The 16,763-nt window shown below is 35.8% G+C and overlaps 1 long non-coding RNA gene across 2 annotated transcripts in view; it reads right to left on the minus strand.

Annotated features, from left to right (window-relative positions):
• Nucleotides 1-16,763, minus strand: part of LOC147601995 (uncharacterized) — a 132,886-nt gene that overhangs the window by 41,441 nt on the left and 74,682 nt on the right. The window contains exon 1 of one of the 2 annotated variants that reach the window (XR_015257561.1): nucleotides 9,020-9,060. The exons of the other annotated variant lie outside the window; for it this stretch is intronic. This is a non-coding gene — a long non-coding RNA (uncharacterized LOC147601995). Of the gene's footprint in view, nucleotides 1-9,019; nucleotides 9,061-16,763 lie in introns of those variants that run through there. 2 annotated transcript variants of the gene reach the window in all.

The following is a 16,763-nucleotide window of genomic DNA, read 5'->3' on the forward strand; positions in this document are numbered from 1 at the left end:
ATGCTGCTTTGAAAGTTTGACAACAACCCACAAATTCCTTCTGCTCTTATTCAGTCTTCGAAATGCCAGAGAGAGATTTTTTTTTAAGATTCTCCAAATGTTTTGCCACTGAATTGCCTAATTAACTTTCAGACTTCTTGCTCAGATACTTTCCCACCAGAAAATATTTTATTTAAATAAAATGAACAAATATGTTATGTTTGTCCTTCAGTTCCATTTCGAAATGTCTACTGAGGTTTGTCTTTAAAGGGAAATATTATTGGAGAAGGATTCTCTAATGAATCATTTCTGAGACAAAAAAAAAAAACCAACAACATTACATTGCAACATTTGTTTTAATTATAGTTAATATCAATAATTTTCAAATACATATTGTAGGGCAAAGTAAGTGACTGTCAGTAGTTAGAAAGATATACTTTGATAAAATAATTGTCAGATAATAATTCTTAACAGATAAAATTAGAAATTGTATTTTAGTCTAACTGAATGGTACTAAACCTCGTTAACAAATTAATGTCCAAACAAAAGTAATTAAAATCTTTATTTCAATCTCTGCACCTTTGCAAACAGTTCAGCTTGCTTCTAGCCATTTAGAAAAACTATTCCACATATTGGCAAGTTCTCATATGTGGAAGTACTGAACAGGAGAGATTTACTGCAGCTTCTGTGACTCTAGAGATACTTTTCCAACGTCTACCATTTGAAGACTCAATATTCTTCCAGATTGTACAATTTAGAACGGTCACATCAGTCAATTGGATGAAATAATGAATAATTTTATGGAAATGAGCTCAAAAAATGTATTGTTTATATAAAGGACATCAGGTAAGAGTGGAGAATCTTATGAACAAATCCTCGTCTGTGCCTATTGAAGGCAACCCTAACTATTTTTGCCCTATAAAGCATAAGAGGGAAGATTAGGGACCAAGATCTTCCCAACAGTTCCTTGCAGTATCAGGCACATAAATGAATGCTAGACAACATGCTGGACAGACTCCCTTCTGTCAACAAGCACAGGAGGCTGGAGTGGAAAAACTGAGGAAAGATGAAGATGACGTGCTGGGAGAAGCGAGCACAAGCTGGACAGCCTTTGAGAGTTCAGTCTATTACCTTTAGATTTGTATTTTTCTTTAAATATGTTCAAGAACCAAGAATTCCTGCAATCCAGCAGTGTCCTGCTGTCACTAAACACTTCTGAAGCTCTTTATTCCAGGAATTCCTTCTGCTGGCTGGTCTCCATGGAAAATAGCAAACCACTCAAGAGATTAGCTCTACATAGTTTTTCCCTGTCATTCAACCATGTAAAGAATCATTATGATGCCAAATACTTGTATTTTTTAAATTTTATTCAAAAATCCCAGCCTCAGAAATAATGTACATTAAGCTACATTTTTGAAAAAGCATTACTGTTATAAAGTCAGATGTTCATCAGGCCCTCATCAATCAAGTAATTCCAAATTTAGTGGCCAGAGGTGAATATTTTGAGAGTCATTATCCTCTCTTCTGGCAAAATTTACTCCTCACATGCCAGAAAACTATGACTTCCAGTAAATGCTTAATAAATATCCTAGAACTTGAAGACAGTGTGCCTGTCTTCATAGGAACAGCATCTTTAACTCATGTATAGTGAATGAGAGATGCTTCTATCTGCCCTTATTCTCAAACGCTGAGACTTTTTGTAGACAGTGTACATCATCTCAGACTAGCAGTTAAATGCCTTTGTTGGAAAATTTTCTTTTGAAATACTACTTTCACAAATTCCACATTAAGTCCCAAAGGCCTCTGAGCTCTCTGCTGAGAATTTGCATGTTAGGATGAAAATTTGTGCTGATACAAAAACATAGGAATTATATATATATTATTATTTAATACTTCAGAGTAAGATTTAAGTCAACTTGTGCCTCTCTAGATGGCTGTAGCTACTACTGTGAAAGCTTTTACAATGTAGATAGATAAATCATGGAGTTCAAATTTCAGACTAATGCAAAACAATGTCACGTAATTTAAAATTTCCATATGCCGTTTAATTTAATATCACTTTCACTGATATCCTTAATATTTCCAGCTGGCCCTATGTCAAAGCCACGCTAAACTGAGTTAAGGTTGGCTCTGAAAAGTTAGTCAGACACTCAAAATCGTGACTGATTTTTCATATTACAGGAAACTACTCTCAGGTGAGAACTCAGAAAATTAAAAAAAAAAAAAACAACTTGAAATGTAGCAAGTAATTGAGAGTAAGAGAGGAATTTCATTAATATTTGTAAGCCTTAAACCATGCTGAAAGTAAGTGGTGGATAGTTTTTCATCTCATTGTCTCAGGAACAAGCTGTTTAGATGACCAAGTTCTGTCTTTCCATCTGCATTTTCCTCTTGATTTATTTAGAAACTTTGCCAATCTCAGTCTAGCTCAACAGAGGAAATGAGGTTTCAAAAAATGTTATGTTCCTACAAGTTTCACCACTTTTGGCAAAACAGAGCCAAAGGCTGTAGGGCAAGTTCCCATCTGTTTAGACAACAGAGAATCTACACCAGTTAGAGTTTTTCTCTCAGATGTTTCAGTACGCACACGTAGGAAATGATGTCTCACTGTTTCTGCCACTCCCTGCCTTATTAACCCACCTCTTGTAGAGCAAAGGAAGACAAATTAAATAGAAAGAATCAGTGGAGATTTTATAGATCACAGATCTATATCAAATACAAAGAAGAAAAGGAAAAGAAAGAAGCTACTAATTAAAATAATCGTAATTACCTTGCCCACAGGGTTCTTGTAAGGATAACTGATGTATGAAAACAGCATAGGGAAATAATTTGTGGTGTTGTCGTAGTTCAGCCCCGATTGGGACCAGACTACGCAGTCTCTCTCTCACTCCCCCCACCCTCGAAGAAAATAGGGAGAGATAACATAAGGAAAAACTGATTGAGGTTTGAGATAAAGACAGGGAGAAATCCTTAAAGTTACCGTCATGGGCAAAACAGACTCGACTTGGGGAAAACTATTCATTTATTACTACAAACAGCAGGATAATGAGACAGAGAACAAGACAACCTCCCCCCACCTCTCCCTCTTCCTGAGCTTAACATTATCTCTACTACCTTCCACCCCCCCGAGCGGCACAGCGGGGAAGAGGGAATGGGGGTTGCGGTCAGTTCGTCACATGTTGTTTCATGCCGCTGCTTCATGGTCGGGGGAAGAACTCCTCACATTCCTCCCCTGCTCCAGCATGGGGTCCCACCCACACACCGCAGTCCTTCGTGAAACTGCTCCAGCGTGGGTCATCTCTTCCACGGGGTGCAGTCTCTTCAGAATGGCTGTTCCAGCGAGCACTCCATGGGCCACAGCCTCCTTCAGGCATCCACCTGCTCCAGCGTGGGGTCCTCCACAGGCTGCAGGTGAATCTCTGCCCCTCTGTGGACCTCTATGGGCTGCAGGGGGACAACCTGCTCCACCATGGTCATCACCACAGGCTGCAGGGGTATCTTGGTCAGGAGCCGCATTATTCCTCCCCCTCCTACTTCACTGACCTTGGCATCTGCAGCCGTTCCTCACACCAGAAAAGTTCTTCACAACAGGCTGGCAGAATCCTCTCAGAATCTCTTCACATCATCCAGCTCATCTCCTCTCCAATTCTTGCAGACGGGCCGAGTCGGGCCCAGTTGGCCGCCTGGCAAGAGGCCAGAGGGTAAGGCCTGCAAGGCCCATGAGGCCCGTGCCTCCCCCTGTGTGCCTCTGCCTCCGCTTAGCTTCTTCACATCTTCCCTTCTCTTTTTTTTTTCTGTTTTCCCCTTCTTAAATACGTTATCGCAGAGGCCTTATCATGGAACATTCTGCTACCAATTGGCTTGGCTTTGGCCAGCAGCAGGTCTGCCCTAGGCCCGTCCAAGTCCACTGAACAAAGGGGAGCAACTTCTAGCAGTTTCCTACAGAAGCTACCACCTTAGGCCCCCCCTTACTGAACAAAACCACAACAGGTGTTCTCTGCTAAATCTGTACGGTAGATGTAGCCAAAATAAGTCACATGTGAAATCATTCTGCTGATCCTCCACTGCTGACACAGCTTCATGAAAGATTGGTCCATATCCCAGCTGATTCTGAACAAAATTTAAAATAAAATAAAAACCGGCTTCTGTTGCTAACTGACCCTGTACTAAATATCATTTAACTAGATTGAAAAATCCAGTGCAATGAATCCAGAAGATATTTAAATAGTAATTATTTTAGTCACTGAGCCAGATCACTTTTTGACTTGTATTTTCTATGAAAGATGGGAATTTTTTTTTTCAGTCCTTAAATACTTTATTTAACATTTGTAAGATGTATTGTTTCATATCTGATATTAAGTTTTACATTTGTCCTAAAGATATTGAAAATTAAAGTGTCAATTTGTATATGCAGTAAATTATAAATTTCCAGTTTGGTATATCACTGAAGTCTGTAACAACATATTGGAAATACAACTAAAACATTTCTACAGCATTTGATTAAAATTAATTCTGAGTCCACTAACAGTATAATAACATTTAGTGTCAATCATTTAAAAAGTATTCTGTGTCATAGGGGAAGAAAGCTATTATGAAGTCTAGGAATTAGCTTAAGTGTCAAGCAAAAAATAGCCTGTCATACTGCTGCTAATACTGATTAAGATCTAAGATGACTTCCCCTCTCACATACAACTTCACAGGAGATAGGAGCTGAAATGTGTGCATTTGGGACCAATGAAAGCTGCAGTCTTTGATGTCAAAGGATCATGTAATTGGGTAGTGCAACAGTATCCTTTCACTTGGTCCCATCCTTTTCCTCATCTCTCTTTATTCTAATACGTTCACAGACTTAGTTCTTCTGCCTTATGTCCCACATTCAAGGAAGTTCTCCTAATGACACCAGTACCTCAGTCTGTGGCATGTCCTCCAAGATGATCTCCCCTCCGCTTTACTAAAACCTCATCATGACATTGTAAACTTGAATATTTTCCATCTACTGTTCCTTTCTTCTTTGCCTGTGCAGAATCTGAGCCAGTTTCCTTACATTCAAATGCTTCTCTCTTCGCCATGACGTCTGAGTTGCAGCAATGTCTGGCTGCTGAGACAATAAAAGACTGAATTTCAGCATGCCAGAGTACTGGCAGCCTTCCAAAATAATCTCAAATGCATTTTAAAAGGATCTGTGTATGTTTCTTGTGAGGCTTTTGAAGACGATTGGCAATTACTGAAACAAATTTCTGTGACTCTTGTGAGGAATAAAGTTGTTCATATGGTTCCCACTTATCTATCAAAATGCAGCCTTGGTAACAGTGTCTAATATTTTTTCCCCATACACCATTGCCCCCTCTCTCCTGCATGCCTTATCTGAGATCCATCAGAAATAAAGCATCTTTAGAGATTTTTCTTGTTTTACTCACATTAGATTCGTTCTTATTACTTAATACGAAATGTTATTTTGTTAAAGAGGAACATTAAAAATATTATCATTTTTTAAACTGTTTCTGTATTGTTGCTAGACAGATTTTAATAACGTATTACAAATTGCACCAGAGGAGTCTAACACAGCATATATGAAATAGCAAACACGCATTTTAACCTCTTATTGCAAATTGTGGAAGCTATCGTAGAAAGTGGGAGACTATGCAACTATTAACTGTTTAAAGCCTTATTGCCTGTTAAGAGAAGTCAGAAAATTTCAAGGATGTATTGTTAACCTTTATTTTAGTTCTTTGTATTTTAGTGTCTTACACTGCATATGCATCTCAGTAAACAAATTCCGTTCCTTTATGGTCTTTCTCTTTCAGTTTCAGTTTAGGTCTGCTCACTTTCATTTTATCTCAAGGCAGGGGTTGTTCTGTTGTTTGTTTTTTTCTACTCCATCAGTTTTAATTTGTTTGTTATAAGGTTTTGGGGGTTTTGTTGTGGTTGGTTTGTGTTTCTATATATGTGTGTGTGTGTGTGTGTTCAGCATAGAGGAAAGTATGACATTTCTTATCATAATGACATGGCATGTACAAGACTAGACATGAAACACAAATATACTTCACAATAAATGAATGCAGTTCTTGTATTAGTAGTGATGTTCTGTCATGACCTCCTCCCTCTTTCTGGAAACTGAGACACTAGAGATAAACTTTCAGGATGAATTTTTGAAGCAGAGTAATGTTATAGGGAGAACATTTGTAACCTCTTGTCCAGTCCCTTCGTCTTTCATAATATTTTCAGTCTTACATTTAAATTTTCCAAACTAAGTTTTATTTAGGAAATTAAATAATTTTTGTCTTTTTTTAATTTTTAATTGACCTCCAGAGGCAAAATAGTGGGAGAAAGAAAGATAAAGCGTAAGGATTAAAGTACTATTCATTGTACAGAATCTTTGAATTATTGGTTAAACGTTGATTTTCATTTAGCTGACATTAAGAAAAAAAGTTGAGTGAATGTCTTCAACAAACAACAAAGTCCTCTAAATGGTGTTTCATAATGAACCAAATCACTTAATCAAATTACATTTTTAAACTCTTTTTTGACTATGAAAATTTTAAAGAAAGAGTTTGAAAAAAACTGGTTTAGTATTTTTTTTAAGTAATATTCTATTTATTAGAATATTTTATTTTAAAATTATTTATTTGTCTTCTGCAATTTAAATTTTAGAATTGTGCTTTTTATTTATAAACAGGTACAATTTAAAGGAAAGAATTTTTTTTTCAAAATTACTAAAACCATGAATTGAATATTTTATTTCTCTAAAACATTTCAGTGTGTCTTCTGGCTAATGTATACTTTAAATTGACCAGAAAAGAAATTATTTTCTTGATACTCCATTTTAGCACAAAAATAGAAGATATACTCTTAATCCAGAAATAAGCTTCTTGAAACTGAAAATATTTTATAAATGTTTACAACTTTTTGGAAAGTATTTTTCCATTTGATTTTATTTTAGATGAAACTTGAGATGGTAAAGAAAGCAATAATAAACATGGACACATGTGTATGATATTGAGAGCCTATTTTGGGAATCAAAAAAAAGAGACCTTTATCAGTATCTGCAAACCTTAAAGGATATTTTTTAAATTTACTTAAACAATTTCAGCAATATCTAATTTTAAGTTTTAACAGACTTTCACATTTAATTGAAAAATTTGGTTTATAAAACATGTAATTATGTTATTTGAATTTATTAATTCTATCACATTTTTAAATAGATTTTTAAAATATGTTAATTTTAGTATGATTCAATCTCTTTCTTAACGCTTAAAGTTCAAGTCCCTCATGTTCTATTCATATTTTGCATTAGAATAAGAGAAATTTTTCATTATGATTCCCACACACACAATTTCATGTTACCAAGGTTACTTTAGTGCTAGATCATTGACCTCAGCTGTGTTGGTTCTTCTTTTTTTAGTGGAATAATATTTGTCATAGACAAAAATCTATTGTTTAAAAGTTTACTCTTACGTACTTATTCCCATTGCCTTTTTTTCCCCACATCCTTTTTTCTGTCTTTATTCCCACCTCCCTTCTTTTCCCAATATGTTTCAATGGTGTTGAAATATTTAGAAACAAAAGAAGTGTTTATAAAATTCTCAATGTTTAATACTTTTTTTTCAAAAGATTGTGATTTTAAGCAATAATTGATATTCAAAGGAGGTCACGTGAACAAATCCCATTGAAATTCAATAGAATTGGGCAATTTATTCTCCTTCTTTAAAAACTTCAGTGTTGGTTAGTCAGAATTCCAAATCTTGATGCATCAGTTGGTAACTTACATAATTAATGTTACAAAGGAGATTTCTGATAATGCATTTTCAAAAGTCCAATGACTAAAGATATGTCATTCAAATTATTGTATGTGATGCACATTATCTATTCATCAAGCTGTCCACTGAGGGAACTGTCTCTGCATTGAGTCTTAGATTTATCACAGGGCACAAAACCAGAATATTAGTTCTGGAAACCTGAAAAAAACCCAAATCAATCAAACTCAATGTCTCATATTATTTAAAATAAGATCTTTCTCTATACATTTCTTTCTCTCAATCTGTAGGAAAAGCTATATCCTTCCTCTTGCCTGGAGCTACACTCTGATCTTATCAGAAGAGCTGGCTCCAGTTGAGCTTACTGTTTCCACGGGATTTCACATTGAAATAGAGAAGGCTTTCAACAGTGGTCAGCCTCATGTCTGAACTTGTAACAAATGTAGAGAAGTTATGCAGAGCTTAGAAGGGAAGGAAAGAAGCTTGAGTCAAGACCTCAAAATATCGGTTCAGTCCAGCTGAAGCATGTGAAGCAAGTGTGTCAGAAGTGTGAAGATCACTCAGACTCAGCATGAAAACCCACCAGGCACGAGGCTGACTAGGGAAAGGATCACTCAGCAGTGGGAAGGAGGTGGGCCAGAGCTGAGAACTGACAGAAGCAGAAGCTATAAAGAGACCCTTGAATGTCAGATGTGTTTCAAAGTAAAAAGTGAGTTAGGAAATCCTATTTATCTCTCCCTAGTCAACAGAAGTACAAAGGTAAGAAGTCGATACATAGAATGCAGCACATACTTTGCTCCAGTGTCAAGGTGCTCCTATGAACATCCTAATAACATCCTAAAAATAGTTTTGACAGTTATTGAGCCAAGTTATTAATCCAGAATTATAATAATATTCAGAACAAAAATCAACCTGCATTGTTCGTCACAAAGAACAGGCTATTCTGTGTTCTTTGAATGAAAGACATCACTAGGAGATGGACTGAATACATGTTGTAGACGATCAGCCTGTTTAAAGATGGAATGATGACTACAGACCCTTCTCAGCGAGGACATCATCAGAGACATCTTGGTGAAAGACACTCAAAAAGAATGATACTACCTGTGGAAGAAAGAAGCAAGAACAACAAAGCTACCACTGCAGTAGCTCAGTAAGAGGAATTATTTATCAGGCAATGTATAGGGCTATTCAAAAACATCTGGAAAGAAGAAAGGATACAAGTAAAGCATAAAAAGTCAATCCCAAAGATATAGCATGCCTAATAAGAAAGAATATAAAGAACTAACCTTTTAAGAAAACTCTTTGTTATGTTTTTCCTCTTTTGTCTTATGGGTTTTTTGTTGTTGAACAGGATGGTTTCTGCACAGAAATATGTATTAAGACAAATTCTGAACGGCAGATGTGGTAATACACCACATGACGTCAAACAAATGGCAATGCTGTTTGATTTAATTACTTAAAAAACAAAACATGTATTTGGAGTTAATGTTTGTTCTGTGGCACATTGTCACTTGCCTTAATCATCCTACATTTCCATCACAGAATCCTGAAGTGAGATTTGTCACAGCATTGTAGCTATCAGCATCTGAGCAGACATTCTTAGTCTTCCTTTCTGGTTGATGAAGAAGCATAGGTATTTGAAAAGAGTGAGTCTATTGATTTATTCTAGAGTCTACATTAGGGTGAGATGAAATCCTAAAGCTGCTTATTTCAATCAATAACAAAGGTAGCATAAAATTGCCTAAGTTTACTATAAGCTCGTCTATGTCTGTAAAGTGTCTGAAGTTACATGAAGTCCACCTTTCAGTTTTGCATAACACCTTTTGTACCCTTCCAGGGAACAGAACTATATCCATTTGGTAATGTACTTTGGTGCAGACTTCAAACTTTGTTATTCTTGTATTTGAAAGTTTATTTTTAATAAATAATTTATTGATCTGTCATTCATAAAGATTCATGGCTGAAGTTATTATGCCTTACAGTAATACAAAGGAATACATACAAACCAATATCTCTTTTTTGTGTGTGTGTACATAGCATACACTCTTCAAATAAAACTGGATAGCTATGTGTGGAAGGGAATGTATGCTGACATATATAATTTCCATTAACTGTTATCCACTTTATATGCAAAAATCGGCTCCAGCTTATATGGAAGTGGGTACATTAATTGAAGCATAAAAATTCACCCTCAGAGACTGTTACTAGAATTTAAATCCACTTACAATATATTTATCAGAACTGATTTAAAATTACACTTTCATTTCCTTTCATTTTCTTTAGATTTTAATTGTCCATGTGAACAGTGGCTTGAAGTTGTGATTGATTACTTATATAGATTAATCACTTAAAGAACTATTAAATTGGGAAAGAGCATTGTAATTACATGGTTTCAACTGCAGGTATTAGTATTCAATAAGTGTGATTTCTTCAAGGGAAGATCAAGCTTCACAACCATGAATTAGGAGTCTTTCTCAACACAACTGTCACTGTAACTGTCAGTACCAGTCTTGAAAACCACGACAGCTTTAAAATACCCTAGCTGTAATTGTGAAATGGTTAGCTGGCTGTCAGTTGTTCTATGGCTACATCTAGATTTACTTCCACATGATGTTGATTTTTTATTAGAAAAGCATTAAAAGTCTTGACAGTTATAAGGTACAAATTTACTCACTGCCATTTATTTTTTAACTGTTCGAGGCAGAAACCAATTTCAACATGCTTGAACAACATATTTTAAAAAGGGCCTAGATCATCCCTGGAAATATTTTATATTATGTCTACAGAAATTAGATGCAACTATATTTTTACCGTTGTATTGTATTTCCTATGACCCTTTGACATATTGCGGATAGCATGTATAAGACTTGAAACTTTATAACATGGAATATAAACAGAATTTCATCCCAGGACGAAGGAGGCTTTGCCTGGACTGATACAGGAAAAGAAGGTCTTTTAAGAGTCATCATGACTTCTTGTTTCCTGATTCTCCCAAAAGGCTGGAGGTGTACAAACAGTATTTCTTGAACAAGAGGGCAGACCCGAAATTTTTGCAAAAGCATTTCCTCAGAGCTCTGTCTAACACCCCAGGTTAATGCTGCAACTATATTTTTACCAATATTATATATAATTATACAAGTGCATATAGCTATATTGTTAACAGTCCTGCAGGGGAATTTGACACAACATCTGCTTGTTCCAGGTACAGGTCTGATCCCAGAGCCTGGTTACAGCAATTAGAATTTCTGGAAATGGTCTCTGGATCGCAACAGAGGCAGCTGCACCCCCAGTAACATTGGCAAGCACCCAGTTGGCAAGTGAGGGCAATTCTCCTGTTGGAGAAATTTTCTTTCCTTCCTAAATGGCCTTTGGCTGAAGTCTGGTTTCTACCCTGGCCTCTATTTAGGCTAACCTCCCTCAGCTTCCCAGTTTATCCAGAGCAACGTAGCCAGGAGGAAGGAGGAGAGGCTAACTGGTAAAACAGCTCTGGCTTTGTTTGCTTTGCTCACAATCTGTGAATATTAGGCAGACTAATTAGTAAAGTTTTGCACTAAAATAGCTCATTTGATTAAAGGTTCTGAAAGTGATTGATGTGTGTGATTGATGCAACACCATGCTAGATCCTCGACATAGACAAGCATTGGTGGTTTCAGTCAGGGTTTCAGTCATGTTTTCAGTAGGGCCTGTTGCAATAGGACAAGGGGTAATGGTTTTAAAATAGAGGGAGGTAGATTCAGATTAGACATCAGGAAAAATTTTTTTACACTGAGGGTGGTACGGGTTGCCCAGAGAGGTGGTAGGTGCCCCATCCCTGGAAACATTCAAGGCCAGGTTGGATGGGGCTCTGAGTAACCTGATCTGGTTGGAGATGTCCCTGCTCCTTGCAGGGGAGTTGGACTAGATGACCCTTGAGGGTACCTTCCAACCTTAACTATTCTATGATTCTATAATTCAATCTTCTGCTACTTGTGGAATAAAATCTGACAGCTGGAAAAATGTTTTACCATAGATGTCATTTGTTAACACCAATAAAATTGTAATTTATAGGTGTAAATTGAAATCACAGTGTTGTAACCATCTTTTTTGCCCCCAAATTTAATGTGGGTACAAGGAATTAATACATGATTCTGACAATGCAGTAGTGATTACAGGGAAGTATGGTGTTAAAGCGTATGTCTTGTCTTTTTAACATTCCAAGACAGTAGAATGGAACAAATATTTCAAGCTTTTTCTTTATTGAAAAGTTATATCCATACATACATAGGTATCTATACACATAGGTACATGTATATATTCGTTGCTCTAAAAATGATTTTTTCTCTGTAATTTTTCTGGCTGGTTCACTATCCTAAAGATCTTTTGGTCTGCATTCCTCTAAGAACTTTGATATATTTGCAGAAGTGTTAGCAGAAAACTTCCAATAGCTATCATTTTATATTTACATCAAATACTGGTAGTCAAAACAGCAAACTTTTCAAGCCAAACCTCACTTGCAAGGAAAGTATGCTTTCTGAAGGCTTAGTTCCCAGGTTTTTATCTAGAACGTAACTTTGAATTTTTCACTTTGATTACTGATCCTTGTGATAGGATGAAGAGGATTTTTTTTTCAACTGAGACTTCAGTGCTTGCCATTTTATTGATCTTATTAGTAGATTAAAAATATCTGAGTTTTCAGAGAGTGCCAGCTTACGGCAGAGCTGACTGGCACGATGGGGCTTTTTGCCTGATGAAAAGGATTAAATCCAGTTTTACCTGGATGTGCACACACCATCTACTTTACTCACTGAACTTGTTTATCTGCACCCTTACAACCCGGATAGCTAAAGCTGGGACCACAATGTCCTTGAATGGTGTTAGAGGTCAATAATTAAAAAACTAGGAGCCAGTTATGATGTTTTCTAGTCAAAAGTCAGCAATAAGTTGAACGAATAATACTACTTGTTTTATTTATATAGTGGAGTTGTTTAGCTGTACGTTTATATGAAAGGTAAAGCTCAATGCATGAAAACAACAATGCATGCCTAGGCATCCCAGTATCATCCTGACAGGAAGAAAAAAAAAATTAACATGAAAAATTTTTTAGTCATTTTAGGTTAGGCAAAAAACAGTGAGAGAAGAGTTAAAATTATCTCCCGTCAACAACCTGTGAAGTAATAAAAAAACCCTATATCCTAAAAAAGAACAAATAAACTTTTAAATATGGGAGGGGAATGAAAGGAAGGGATACGAATTTCAGCTGAATATCAAGTAGCGTGTAAAAGAAAGAGTGACTGTCTAAATAAACATGTTATTTTGTGACAGTCTACTAGTTTTGTAAGCCTGAGGTCTTTGGCTTACAGAAGAGCTTTATCCCTAGCCACTTGCAAAGGTATGCATTGCGAACAGCATGTCAGCTAGGAAACAGAGACAGCAGCCTCTTTGATCTAAGCTCAGGACAGACAGATACAGGTAGAGAATGCAGATACGTCAAGATGCTCAGTGTGCTGGTGATCCTAAAACTATAGTAATTTCCTCATCTCATTGTAAATATAGCTCCAGAATCTGTCCAAAGGCACCTACCTGGGACAGTGTAAGAACTGGCTGAAGTAGGAGACTAAGGGAAGGTATTTTTTTTCCAATAGACAGTGTTATCCTAGAAAGGTCCTTGGTATGGCTACTTGAAAAACAGAATATGAGAGAGGAATAATAATATACTCTCTAATAAATCTGTAAAGACTGATAGGAAGTAGTAACAGAAAAGTAAGACCAAAATAATCTTCTTCAAGCACGAGTGGAAAACTGCAAACATGAGGCATTATGTGTAGCATTATCACCTGTTCCCTCTTTGCTTACCTAGACAAAACTTTAAAAATCTTGTGAAAACCAGACAGACAAATTTATGACCTTAGAAAGTTTATCTGAAGTCAGCAAAGATATCTCAAGGGAAAATAACACTATTTATATAAGGAGTTTTATTCTGAGCTTGCAAAGCCTTTTTTTGCCCTCAGCATGGTCTCTGAACAACTGGATGTCCAATACTGTAGCTATAAACTTGGCTTTTCAGCCTGAGCCATCTCTCTTTCGGGAGAAGTCATCATTTTCTCTTTTCTTACTTGGTCGGTTTTCTGAAAATTGTGACACCCTTTTGATTCACTGTTGGCCTTACATACAGAAGATCAAAGGGAAGGAGAGGATATGACCCATAAATTGCAAAGCAGTGGTGTAAGCTCTTGTCCCCCATGTACACAAACAACAATTACAATAAAATTGAGGAATCAGATTCTCAGTTCCTTCTCTACTTTTTTTTGCCCTGTGGTGGCTAAAAGAATGTATTTTTGGTTATTTGTTTTGTTTTGTTTTTAAATACTGTTATTCCAGTGGCTTTCTGCTGAAAACAGGTTACTGTGAAACAGCTGCTGAGTTTGTCATTGATTAGTTTAAAGATATTATGACACTGAAATTGGATATTCAATCACCTCAGTTTGTCCACAATACTCTGTCACATTACAGGAAGATGTCAGGGTTATATTCAACAACATTTCTCTTGTTCCTATCTTTCCAGCTCTGCAGATTTTTTTTTTTGGAGATTTTTTTTTTGTTTGGTTGTTTGGGTTTTTTTGTTTACTGCACTATTTGTTATCTCAGTTTCATGTTCCTGTGAGCACAATTCAAGACTCTTTCCTCTGCAAAGCAATTTAGAAAGTTAAACTCCCTGACAAAAATCCCATGATTCACAGAAAAGAAAAGGCCATGAGGTTTGCTTCAATTTCGGTAATCAAAGGAGGTCAAGAAGGTTCCTTTTAACTCTGCAAGAAGAATCTTACTGCTTACTGTGCTGCAGCATTGAGCTAACTCTTTTCTTGCTAAGGCTTTAATATCAGCTTTGAAGCAAAATATTTCTTCCTTGATCTTCTATGTGATCATGAGTGTCTAGGACTACACACCATAACAGTAACAGGACAAAATGTAAGATGTAATTTCGATTGTCCTGAAAGATATTTGAAGGAAATGGAAAATATGGCTTATTTTTAATGGACAGTAATGGGGAAATAGAAGAAATGTGGGTTTTTTAGCTTACTCTGTCACTACAGTGCTATACAGTTATGTTAGTGTACACAAAAGCACCAGTATTGTTACAGACAGATGCTTTCAATATATGAACTATTCTTTCAGACTTATTATATCTTCACAAAAAAATCAGTTCACCATTAATATGCACAATGAATAAAACTCAGTTTAATTTCTAATTGGAATCAATATATTTATGACTTCATTAACTGCAGATGGTTGGAACTCTTCAAAAGCTAAGCTGACAATTTTTGTGACAAATTCATAAGGCTTTCTGTAAAAGAATCATAGAATCACAGAATCATTAAGGTTGGAAGGGACCTCTGGAGGTCATCTGCTCCAGCCCTTCTGCTTGCCCAGGACCAGATAGCTTTTGAATGTCTCCAAGGATGGAGACTCCACAACCTCCCCGGGCAACCTATGCCAGTGCTTACAGTAAAAAAGTGTTTCCTGGTGTTCAGGTGGAACCTCTTGTGTTTCAGCCTGTGCCCATTGCCGCTTGATAATGTGTATTCAAAGTATGTTTAAAGTCTTATGTGTCATATAAAGTTTAAATAAAATATAAAATTTGAAATATGTACCTCAAACAATAAAACATTCCAAATAAAAATATTAGCTATGAAACTTATTAAGGTATCTAGGCACCTAGAATTTTTTTTCAACTGTATGCAGTTCCTGAAATACTGATGTTGTAAAAAATCACTCTTTTCTTCTTTGATCTACAATTTAGCTTGTTTCATACAGTCATTAAGGCTCAAACCAAACTAATCTGTCTGTACTCCATCTTACAATAAATTTTTAGCAGCATCAGAAATCAAGAGAACACATATGAAAACGGAGGAAATAACAAGCTGGTATGTATCAAAAATATACGAACAAATATGTACCAAATAAAACAGACTTGTACATTTCAAGTGCCATTCCCCATACAAAGAGACCTCTCTAAAAACAGAGGTCACAAAGTTAGCGGACCGACAATTGCTCAGCATGTTCATCCTGTGCTGGCCTGTCTTTCTCAGACACATCTTAAATAAAATAATTTGGTGCTGAATAACAGGATGTTGGCTTTGTACATCTACGATATTTAGCCACAAATATAAAATTTAGCAAGTGGTTAAATTATAATATTTTCAACAATCAAATGTATGAGTTCATAAAGAGATAATAGATTAGTGGAGTAAAAGAATAAAATCATGCAAGAAAAGTTATTTTTTCCCCTCAGAAAAGGACTTGAAGGACTTTGTATTTCTGTGAGTGAGTGAATTTGATGAAGCAGGGAAAGCACTGATAAATTGTACTTACTGGTTGAAGCTTTTTAGGAATTAGATCTTAATATTGAGTCACTGAATCAATACTTAAGTGTTAAAATGGAGAGTAAAAATATAAATTTCAATTTCTACTTTAAAAAATATACATAATATGTACATAATTTTCATGATCAGCAATGTTTACAAAATTTCAAAGCAGTTACCAAATCCCCTACAAAAATATAAAAAACTTGTCACATTTCACAGTAAGGTAAGAAAAAGTGCTGCAGTATCTTTAAAAAAATATAAAATTAATAATATAACTTTTCATTAAGGAAAGATGACACAAAATCAGGATCTGAAAACAACAGTTTCCATTAGGTTTAGTTATAGAAATCAGTAGGTACTGTTAAGAAAAACTCCAGTCATTTTTCTTATTAAAGACTTTTTCTGTCATGGAGATGTTCAGATTATATTCCCGGAAATTAAAATATCTATTACTATGAAAGTGTATGAATGCCTTCTCATAGGTGTTTCGGTAACCATGGAAATTTAGTTGCATACTTCTACAGGGTGTCTTTAAATGAGGGAGTATAAATGAGGTAGAATCAACTGATCTGTAGCAGAGGTATATGCTTTCTGTAGATTAATTTCCTCTATTTACTGATTTGGAAAAAAAAAAAGCAAAGTTAATTGAAAACAATTATTTCCACTGACAAGCAGCTAGCATAAATCT

The sequence above is a fragment of the Chlamydotis macqueenii genome, chromosome 1 (genome assembly GCF_036417535.1).
Source record: "Chlamydotis macqueenii isolate bChlMac1 chromosome 1, bChlMac1.mat, whole genome shotgun sequence".
Taxonomy (NCBI): domain Eukaryota; kingdom Metazoa; phylum Chordata; class Aves; order Otidiformes; family Otididae; genus Chlamydotis; species Chlamydotis macqueenii.